The sequence below is a fragment of the Thalia democratica genome, unplaced genomic scaffold, assembly GCF_965202585.1.
Source record: "Thalia democratica unplaced genomic scaffold, ktThaDemo2.hap1.1 HAP1_SCAFFOLD_1254, whole genome shotgun sequence".
In the NCBI taxonomy this organism is placed as follows: domain Eukaryota; kingdom Metazoa; phylum Chordata; class Thaliacea; order Salpida; family Salpidae; genus Thalia; species Thalia democratica.
This window is the reverse complement of record NW_028140151.1, coordinates 10001-20000: the sequence shown is the minus strand read 5'-3', so window position 1 is coordinate 20000 and position 10000 is coordinate 10001. Positions and strand designations below refer to the sequence as shown.

The 10000-nt window shown below is 29.0% G+C and overlaps 5 non-coding genes across 5 annotated transcripts in view; all 5 read left to right on the top strand.

Annotated features, from left to right (window-relative positions):
• LOC145848140 (U2 spliceosomal RNA) overlaps positions 1-20 on the top strand; it is a 196-nt gene extending 176 nt beyond the window's left edge. Inside the window, exon 1 of the small nuclear RNA XR_014371747.1 lies at positions 1-20. This exon is cut by the window's left edge and continues 176 nt beyond it. This is a non-coding gene — a small nuclear RNA (U2 spliceosomal RNA).
• An 81-nt stretch (positions 21-101) lies between these two features.
• Positions 102-216, top strand: LOC145848141 (U5 spliceosomal RNA). Its single transcript, XR_014371748.1, has one exon. It is a non-coding gene; the product is annotated as a U5 spliceosomal RNA (small nuclear RNA).
• A 1698-nt stretch (positions 217-1914) lies between these two features.
• On the top strand, positions 1915-2033 carry LOC145848148 (5S ribosomal RNA). Its single transcript, XR_014371755.1, has one exon. It is a non-coding gene; the product is annotated as a 5S ribosomal RNA (ribosomal RNA).
• A 2759-nt stretch (positions 2034-4792) lies between these two features.
• LOC145848145 (5S ribosomal RNA) lies at positions 4793-4911 on the top strand. The gene has a single exon (XR_014371752.1). It is a non-coding gene; the product is annotated as a 5S ribosomal RNA (ribosomal RNA).
• Positions 4912-8791: 3880 nt separating this feature from the next.
• LOC145848143 (small subunit ribosomal RNA) overlaps positions 8792-10000 on the top strand; it is a 1808-nt gene continuing 599 nt past the window's right edge. Inside the window, exon 1 of the ribosomal RNA XR_014371750.1 lies at positions 8792-10000. This exon is cut by the window's right edge and continues 599 nt beyond it. This is a non-coding gene — a ribosomal RNA (small subunit ribosomal RNA).

The window sequence follows — 10000 nt, the reverse complement described above, 5'->3', positions numbered from 1 at the left end:
CCGGAATCGGCTCGCCTCCCCTCTGGGGGAGTTTGTATACATTTATTCACAACCTGTAGCATGGTAAAGCCCATAGAAAAAGCCTTGGCAACCGTTGCTAATCACTCTGGCTTCAGTTCAGTACACGAATGAATCTTTCGCCTTTTACTAAAGATTTCCGTGGACAGGAGCAATTTCAATGAGTCTTAACAGACTTTTTTTCGGCTGTCGACAGTCTTCTGACATCGGCAGCTTGCACATATTTAACATACAAAAACATGGCTTCAAGAAACATTTTCCGGTTTTTCTTAGCTTCCAATTATGTGACAAAGAAAATTTCATAAAGAATTATCGTAATTCACAGAATATGTTATTTTCATTTTAGTTGATGTTTTTATTTCATGTTTTATTTTCTAATGTTCTTATTGGGTGCTGAAGAGCCATAAAAACCTCATAATCGAACAATTTACTAAAATATTATTAATATTGAAAGATTTAAATTTCGAAATAACCTACCTACGGTTAATCTACACGCGTTTAGAAGCCGTAAAAAAATATTTTCAACCTTGTAATGGACCAAACAAAAAATATAGAAAAAATTATCGAAAAAAAAATCTTTTTAAAACTTACCTTACGTTAGTCCTTATGCGTTGCGAAGCTCAAAAAAAATATTTTCGACCTTATAATAGAACAAACAAAGAAAATAGAAAAATTTTCCAAAAAAATAAAAAGTCGAAATTCGAAAAAAGAAGAAAAGTGGTCCTTTTCTAGGAGTTTTTTATTCCCAAAAAATGGGTCGATGTCCCCGTAACCCCTAAAAAAAGGGGGTCGAAATAACATTTTTTCATCATGCTTCAAATGGGCTGAAAAATTTTTTACGGGGTCTCTGACCAAACAAAAACGATCTGTCGAGTCAGAATTCCAAAAATCGAAAATTCCCGAAATTTCTGTACTTAAGAGGCGGGGCGCCCACTATCGACAAAAGTGTGCCAAAACCCACAAACGTTGTGTTACGCGCGCTAAGATAAATACAAGCCTGATTGCTGAAAATGTATTCTATTTGAATAAGGTAAGTATCAACACCAGGAAGCAATTCCTTTATTATAAACTCATACTCTGACATTGCGCTAATATTGCTCGTGAATTGTTATTTAGTTTAAAAGTATAATTTATATTACTTTTATTTTATTTTAATTCTATATAATAACTATTTTATATTTTTATTAAAAAAATTTCTTGTTTAGTTTCCAAGCAACCACAGTTACGTTTATATGTTTAATTCTATTGTATTCTATATTTATCGATAATTTAATAAATGTTTTAAAAGACTATTCTGGTTTTCCACGCTCTCTTCAAAAATGTGAGTTCTTTTAATTCTTCCACTTAATTATTCATTTTAAAGTAAAACAACTAGTTATACATTATTATATTATAATGTATGTGTATTATATACTATTATTTTATAACATAAACATAGTTGAGTTATTAAATTAAACGTCAAATATTTTATTACCTAAAATTAAGTTAATCGTAAAATCTGATGTAGTATGAGATATTCTTTAGAAACTAACTATAAATATTCTTGAAGTAAAACAATACAATCTATAAATAGAACAATGAGAAATAGTAAAACAAACTAAACACAACATGTTTATTTTAACATTATTTTTTAATTAGTTTAATCACTTACTTCTAATCATAGTATTTAATATAGAATATAGTCAACAATCTTTTAAACAAAGTCTTAAATAAAGTTACAGGGAGTAATTGTAATTAAAACACCAAAAAAAAAAGGTTTTAATAAAAAAAATAATTACATCAAGTTAAAATTTTATAAGGATTAATTTTAAAATATCAAATCGATTGTAAATCAAGTGCAAATAGGTTTTTTAAACAAACCGAAGGGTTTATAAAGGCTTGTAAACGCTCTCAAACGCCTACGACCATACCACACTGAGCACACCCCATCTCGTCCGATCTGGGAAGTTAAGCAGTGTCGGGCGTGGTTAGTACTTAGATGGGTGACCGCTTGGGAATACCACGTGCCGTAGGCTTTTGCTTTTTGAATTCATCTTTTTTGTACTATTTTTCTTTCTGACCTATTTATACTTATTACTCGTTTATTTACATTTCTTTAACGCTTAAAAGAAAAGTAAATTCTAGTTATTAGCAAATAAAAACTCAAGCCAATCAGATAACGTTATTTGCTGTTTAAACCAATTAGAGCGCTAAAAAAGTGGTTTGACCAGTTTGAGATATCGAAAAAAAAATGGCACCATCTTGTAGAGTACAATTTTCTGAGTTAAAATTAATACAATTAGTCTTTTATACTAAAACTTTAAAGTTTTTTTGTCCAAAAACAAATAAAAGCGTGGCTACTTGAAAAATCAAACGAAAATAAATTTTGCACTTTTGTATTGTGAGTCATAATAAGTTATTTACTGTTACCAACAGATACTAGCAAAAGCTTTTTAAAGTTTTGTATTAACTTAATGTATTTGTAATTACTTTTACTTAATAGAAACTATTGAATTACGTTTACTTAGTTTACTTTTGTATGTGTATTAAATATATAGCAATTTTGTTTGAATAAGGACTATTAAACTATTAAAAGAAAACTATCAAAGTTTACTAACTCAAAAGCTAAATCTTAGTTTTATTGTTATAAACATTTATGTTGTAATTTACTAATAACTAAATGAGTTTATTTCAAACAAAAAGATTTAAATAATGTTATGTTATGTCAAGCCTACTATATGAGGTATATAGGTATATAAGGTATACAAGCTTATGTTTGAAAATTATAATAAGAAAAATAAAAATAAATACTTAGTTGGTAAAATTTGTATGTTTTAATATGCAAATTAGAGTTAGTATAGAAGTTTTTTTTTAAATATAATAAATATAAATATTTAGTTACTAATAATAAACTAAAATACCAATTTTGTAGTTATTACAAAAAAAAAACTTATCTTACTTAAAGTTCACTGTAATTGAAATATTATACAAAAGCTTCATAATTATAAGCTTTGAATAACTTTACTTCATAAAAAGTTAGTGTTTTGTGTATTGACTTTATGATTATTTTATTTTAGTAACTGTTAGTTTTATACTTTAATAAAAGAAATATGGTTAACAAGTAAGTTAAAAATGAAAGAAGCATAAAAAAACACACTAATTAACTGCTTATTCAATAGTTTGATTATTTAATTATTTTTCTGTTATATAGTTTAATCGTATTGTATAAAAAATACAGAGAGTTCAAATACATAGTTTTTTTTTCTAAGAAAATTTAATTCTTTAATAATAAGTAGTAATTTAAATAAAAAATAATACAAATAAAGTTATACAATATATATACAATAGTTTGTCAAACTAGGCAAACACTACTAGGCAAAAAACAAACTAGGCAAAAAACCTACAAAGTAGGCCACCACTACAATCCAATGTTCCAACTGGAAATTCAATGAGATCGTTACTGTACTTGTGATGAACGTTGATAATCCCCAAGATTGTAAGTCGAAGGCCTTACCCAACCTAACCAGCGCACTGGTTTTCTTACAACTGAATTAATCAACATTTAATATTGAATATAATCATTATTGATAGATAGAGGAATGTTGACAATCAACAACAGATTGTAGGTCAAAGGCATTACTCGACCCAAGTACCCACAACCTAGATTGATCAACATTTATTAGATAGATTTGTTTATTGATAGATAGAGGAATATTGTCAATCCACAACAGATTGTAAGTCAAAGGCATTACTCGACCCAAGTACCCACAACCTAGATTGAACAACATTTGTTAGATAGATTAGTTAGATAGATAAATAGTACAGTATAATCTCAAAGAATTTGAAGCCCGAACATTGAACGATAGTGGTGTTTCGTGACGACTAGCGGGATTCGATCTCTCAACCTTCTGCTTATGAGTCAGCTGATAAGACCACTGACCCACCGCGCCACGACAAAGATAAAGAAATATTTTGCTATATAAATAGGTTGATTTTTCAGTGAACTTCAAGTGTCAATTTTTCAGTGTCAATTACAGTGAACTTCAAGTAAGATATACAACAGTATATATATTTCCGAGTCTGACTTTGAGTACTTTTTATATATTATTAACAAGATTTTTTAGGAGTAATATCTGTTTAGTTCTTTAATATATCTTTAAAATAATAATATTTTTTAAGGTGTTTAAAACTTTTAGAAGCTGTATGTAATGTCTTTTAGTTTAATAGTTCTTTAAATTAGTAAAAAAAAATAAACATGGTTGAGTTATCAAATTAAACAAAATAGAACGTCAAGTATTTAATTACTAAAATTAATTTAATTAAAAAAAATCTCAGGTAATCTAAAATGTCAGGAATTATTTAAAAATAAATATAAATTTAAAACTTATTATATTGAAAAGATTGATGAATAATACTCTTGAATGTATGCAATGTTTGTATTTGTAATGCAATAACATAAATGGATAGATCAATGACAAATTGTAAACATATTGTATTATTTTATTTTACGATTTTATTTTATTTATTTAATAATTCAATAAACTTTACTTCTACTTGTCCTGGTCTTAGGTAATTTATAGATAACAATAATTTAAACAAACACTTTTGTACAGTTACAATACAGTTTTAGTACAGTTTGGGAGTAACTGTTGATTAAAAAAACAAAAAAAAAGTTAATTCAGGTTAAAATTTTATAAGGAATAATTTTAAAATATCAAATCGATTGTAAATCAAGTGCAAATAGGTTTTTTAAACAAACCGAAGGGTTTATAAAGGCTTGTAAACGCTTTCAAACGCCTACGACCATACCACACTGAGCACACCCCATCTCGTCCGATCTGGGAAGTTAAGCAGTGTCGGGCGTGGTTAGTACTTAGATGGGTGACCGCTTGGGAATACCACGTGCCGTAGGCTTTTGCTTTTTGAATTCATCTTTTTTGAATATATTGTACTATTTTTCTTTCTGACCTATTTATACTTATTACTCGTTTATTTACATTTCTTTAACGCTTAAAAGAAAAGTAAATTCTAGTTATTAGCAAATAAAAACTCAAGCCTATCAGATAACGTTATTTGCTGTTTAAACCAATTAGAGCGCTAAAAAAGTGGTTTGACCAGTTTGAGATATCGAAAAAATAATGGCACCATCTTGTAGAGTACAATTTTCTGAGTTAAAATTAATACAATTAGTTTTTTTATACTAAAACTTTAAAGTCTTTTTGTCCACAAACAAATAAAAGCGTGGCTACTTGAAAAATCAAACGAAAATAAATTTTGCACTTTTGTATTGTGAGTCATAATAAGTTATTTACTGTTACCAACAGATACTAGCAAAAGCTTTTAAAAGTTTTGTATTAACTTAATGTATTTGTACTTAGTTTAAATTAATAGAGTTTATTTGGTTTACTTTATTATGTGTATTGAATGTGCTAGTATCTAAAAATAAATACAACTAAAACAAAACAAACAAGGAGAGTACTTGAATAGAACCAACACAATTTACAGACCAGTTGTGTACTAAATTTAAAGAAATTCTGAATAGTGAATATGCAATTATTATTATAAGTTCAAAGTTCAATTTAATTTAAATTAATGTATTTTGTAAATTGGTTTTATTTAATAGATAGTAGTGAATTACTTTATTTAATTTACTTTAGTATGTGTTGTATAACTTAATTTAAACCAGAAGCAAAACGGGATTATACTTTCAATAAACTACACAATTTACAGACCAGTTGTGTACTAAATAAAAAGCTATTGTGAATAGTGAATATGCAATTATTATTATAAGTTTATAAGTTCACAGTTTACAAAAGCTTTACAATTTAGTTATTATTTTGTTCATATTTGCATATCTAATTTATGAAAAGTTAGTGTTATGTGTTTTGGCTTTTTAATTTCTTTATTTGTACAACTGTTAGTTTTATATTCTAAAGAAACATTTTTAAATAAATATGTTTAACAAGTAACTTAAAAATGGAAGAAATATATTGTAATATTGAACTATTTATATTTATTCTAGCTATTTGCTTAGTGTATTTATTAATGTGATTATTTTATTTTGTTGTTTGTCTTATAGTTTAATCGTATTGTGTTGAAATATATTTAACAAATACAGAGGTTTAAAGTAAGTTTAAATGAAAATAAAATAAGACATATAGTTGAAATATAAGTTTAAAAAAATATTTTTTTTTATTTCTTTGTTTGTTTGATTGTTTGTTTATTATATAATCGCGACGTTTCATTTTATTACTTTTAAGCATACTAAATATAATAATAGGCATAGTTAGAGGAAAAATTCAATTAGTTTCTAACGTAATAAAAAAGTTTATTTCCACAAATAAATAAATACCTGAAAAATCAAATGAAAAATAAATTTCGCACTCTTGTATTGTGAGTCATAATAGGTTATTTACTGTTACCAACAGATACTAGCGAAGGCTTTTTAAAGTTCTATGTTAATTCAATGTATTTGTACTTAGTTTTATTAAAATGACAGTATTGATGGTTACGTTTATTAAGTATGTTTATTTAACGTTATGTAACTCAAGTAAAACCAGAAGCAAATAAGGAGACTACTTTCAATAAACTACACAATTTACATACCAATTGTATACTAAACTTAAAGCTATTCTATTCTATTTTATTCTTGATAGTTATTTTAAAGTTATTAAATTATACAAATGTATTTTATAAAGTAGTTTTATAAAGTTACTATAGTTTTTTTAACTTACTATAGTATGTGTTATATAACTTTAATTAAACTAGAAGCAAAAAGGGAGACTACTTTAAATAAACTACACAATTTATTGTTATATATAACTCTAATAAAACCAGAAGCAAAAAGGGAGACTACTTTAAATGAACTACACAATTTATTGTTATATATAACTCTAATAAAACCAGAAGCAAAAAGGGAGACTACTTTAAATGAACTACACAAATTAAAAATATATTATTATTTATAAATCAATCGTGTTGTGTTTCAAAATAAATTTTTCAAATAATGATTTACAAGTATTTATCAGTTATTTAGTTTTCTTTTTATAGTTTAGCCGTATTGTTTTATTTATTTGTTATTATCTTTATTTAATTGTTTGCTTATTATATTTATCGCCATGTGCTTAAAAAATAAAACAACTATAAAGATTTAAAAAGTAAGTTTAAATAAAAATAAAATGAAACATATAAAATAAATTTATGATTTTTTTATTATTATTATTATTTTTATTTAATTGTTTGCTTAACATATTTATCGCGATGTGCTTAAAAGAATAGAACAAATACAAAGGTTTAAATAAATAAAAATGTAAGTTTTAAATAAAATAAAATGAAACATACAAAATAAGCTTATGATTTTTTATTATCATTTTTATTATTTTTATTTCATTGTTTGTTTATTATATCTATCGCGATGTGCTTGAAAAATAAAACAACTATAAAGGTTTAAAAAGTAAGTTTAAATAAATATAAAATGAAACATATAAAATAAGCTTATGTTTGATTTTTTTATTTTATTTTTATTTAATTGTTTGCTTATTATATTTATCGCGATGTGCTTAAAAGAATAGAACAAATACAAAGGTTTAAATTGTAAGTTTTAAATAAAATAAAATGAAACATACAAAATAAGCTTATGATTTATTATTATTATTATTATTATTTTTATTTCATTGTTTGTTTATTATATCTATCGCGATGTGCTTAAAAAATAAAACAACTATAAAGGTTTAAAAGGAAGTTTAAATAAAGATAAAATGAAACATATAAAATAAGCTTTTGTTTGATTTTTTTATTTTATTTTTATTTATTTTTATTTAATTGTTTGTTTATTATATTTATCGCGATCTGCTTAAAAAAATAAAACGAGTATTAAGGTTTGAAAGGTAAGTTTAAATAAAAATAAAATGAAACATATAAAATAAGCTTATGTTTTTTTTTTTTTTTTATTATTATTATTATTTTCATTCAATTTTTTGTTTATTATATTTATCGCAATGTGCTTAAAACGATAAAACAAGTATAAAGATTTAAAAAGTAAGTTTAAATAAAAAATAATACAAATAAAGTTTATTTATAATAAACAAACATATTTAAAACATTAAAAAAAGTAGTTTATATATATTATTTTTTATTTATTTCTTTTAAACATATTAAATAAAGTATAAAAAAAGTATTAAAACATTTAAACGTAGCATAAATAAGCTTAAAACATTAAAATAATTGAAAAGAAACAAACAAATTGAAAAAAAATCGGCAAAAAAAGTTCAACAGCAACATTTGAGCATCATACACGTATGCATTACTTTACACTAGTGAGAGAGACGTGTTTGTGCGTTCGGTCGACTTGGCGAGAAAGCGGGCTTAAAGCATTACTGTTTAGCACCCGAGGCGCGGCTATTGCAGCGGCGGCGAACGTGCTATGTAAACGCATTGGAGCAGCGTATGAAAAACTACAAGCGTCCAGCGGCGGTAGGCTTATAGCTTTGCGAAGTCGTCGAGACGAGTAGCCGACGCAGGCAGGCACGGCTCGAGGCGGGTAACTGCAGCAGACAGATGGCGTGTTGCTGCTGACGAGTTAACCGGCAGAAGGCAAACGGTTGGTCGGGAGAAAGAACAGTCAGTTGTATAGCTGCATGCTGCAGTCGACGCGGGCTGGCGCTTTAAACAGCAAAAGGCCGGCGCCGACTTTCAGTAACGTTCGCAAGGCTTTTAAGCCGAGTGATAGAAAAGGTCTGTATTTATACAGTAAAAACGCTCAGTCGAGCAACGGGTTTAAACGCCCTCGGATAGTTATCTGGTTGATCCTGCCAGTAGTCATATGCTTGTCTCAAAGATTAAGCCATGCAAGTGTAAGTACGAGCTCACGTACAGTGAAACTGCGAATGGCTCATTAAATCAGTTATGGTTCATTTGATTGTACGCTTTTACATGGATAACTGTGGCAATTCTAGAGCTAATACATGCGTAAAGCGCCGAACTGACGTGAGGCGCGCATTTATCAGACCAAAACTAACCGGCTTTCGGGTCGTTACAATGGTGACTCTGGATAAGCTTGCGGATCGCACGGCCTAGTGCTGGCGACATCTCATTAAAGCAACTGCCCTATCAACTATCGTCGGTACGGTATCGGCCTACCGAGGTTGTAACGGGTGACGGAGAATCAGGGTTCGATTCCGGAGAGGGAGCCTGAGAAACGGCTACCACATCCAAGGAAGGCAGCAGGCGCGCAAATTACCCATTCCCGGCTCGGGGAGGTAGTGACGAAAAATAACAATGCAGACCTCGTACGAGGTCCTGCAATTGGAATGAGTACACTTTAAACTTTTTAACGAGTATCCATTGGAGGGCAAGTCTGGTGCCAGCAGCCGCGGTAATTCCAGCTCCAAAAGTGTATATTTAAGTTGTTGCGGTTGAAAAGCTCGTAGTTGGATATAGGGACGGCGAGGTTGGTCGGTCGAAAGGCTAGCACTGGCCTCGTTGTTCTTGTTGGTCGGTGCCTTCGCGGTGCTCTTAACTGAGTGTTGCGGTGGTCCGGCAAGTTTACCTTGAAAAAATTAGAGTGTTCAAAGCAGGCTTTACGCTTGTATAATGTTGCATGGAATAATGGAATAGGACCTCGGTTCTATTTTGTTGGTTTTCGGAGCACGAGGTAATGATTAATAGGAACGGACGGGGGCATCCGTACTGTGCCGTTAGAGGTGAAATTCTTGGATCGGCGCAAGACGAACGACTGCGAAAGCATTTGCCAAGAATGTTTTCTTTAATCAAGAGCGAAAGTCAGAGGTTCGAAGACGATCAGATACCGTCCTAGTTCTGACCTTAAACGATGCCGACTAGCGATCGGGCAGTGTCGAACTTAAGAACTGTCCGGCAGCTTCCGGGAAACCAAAGTCTTTGGGTTCCGGGGGAAGTATGGTTGCAAAGCTGAAACTTAAAGGAATTGACGGAAGGGCACCACCAGGAGTGGAGCCTGCGGCTTAATTTGACTCAACACGGGAAA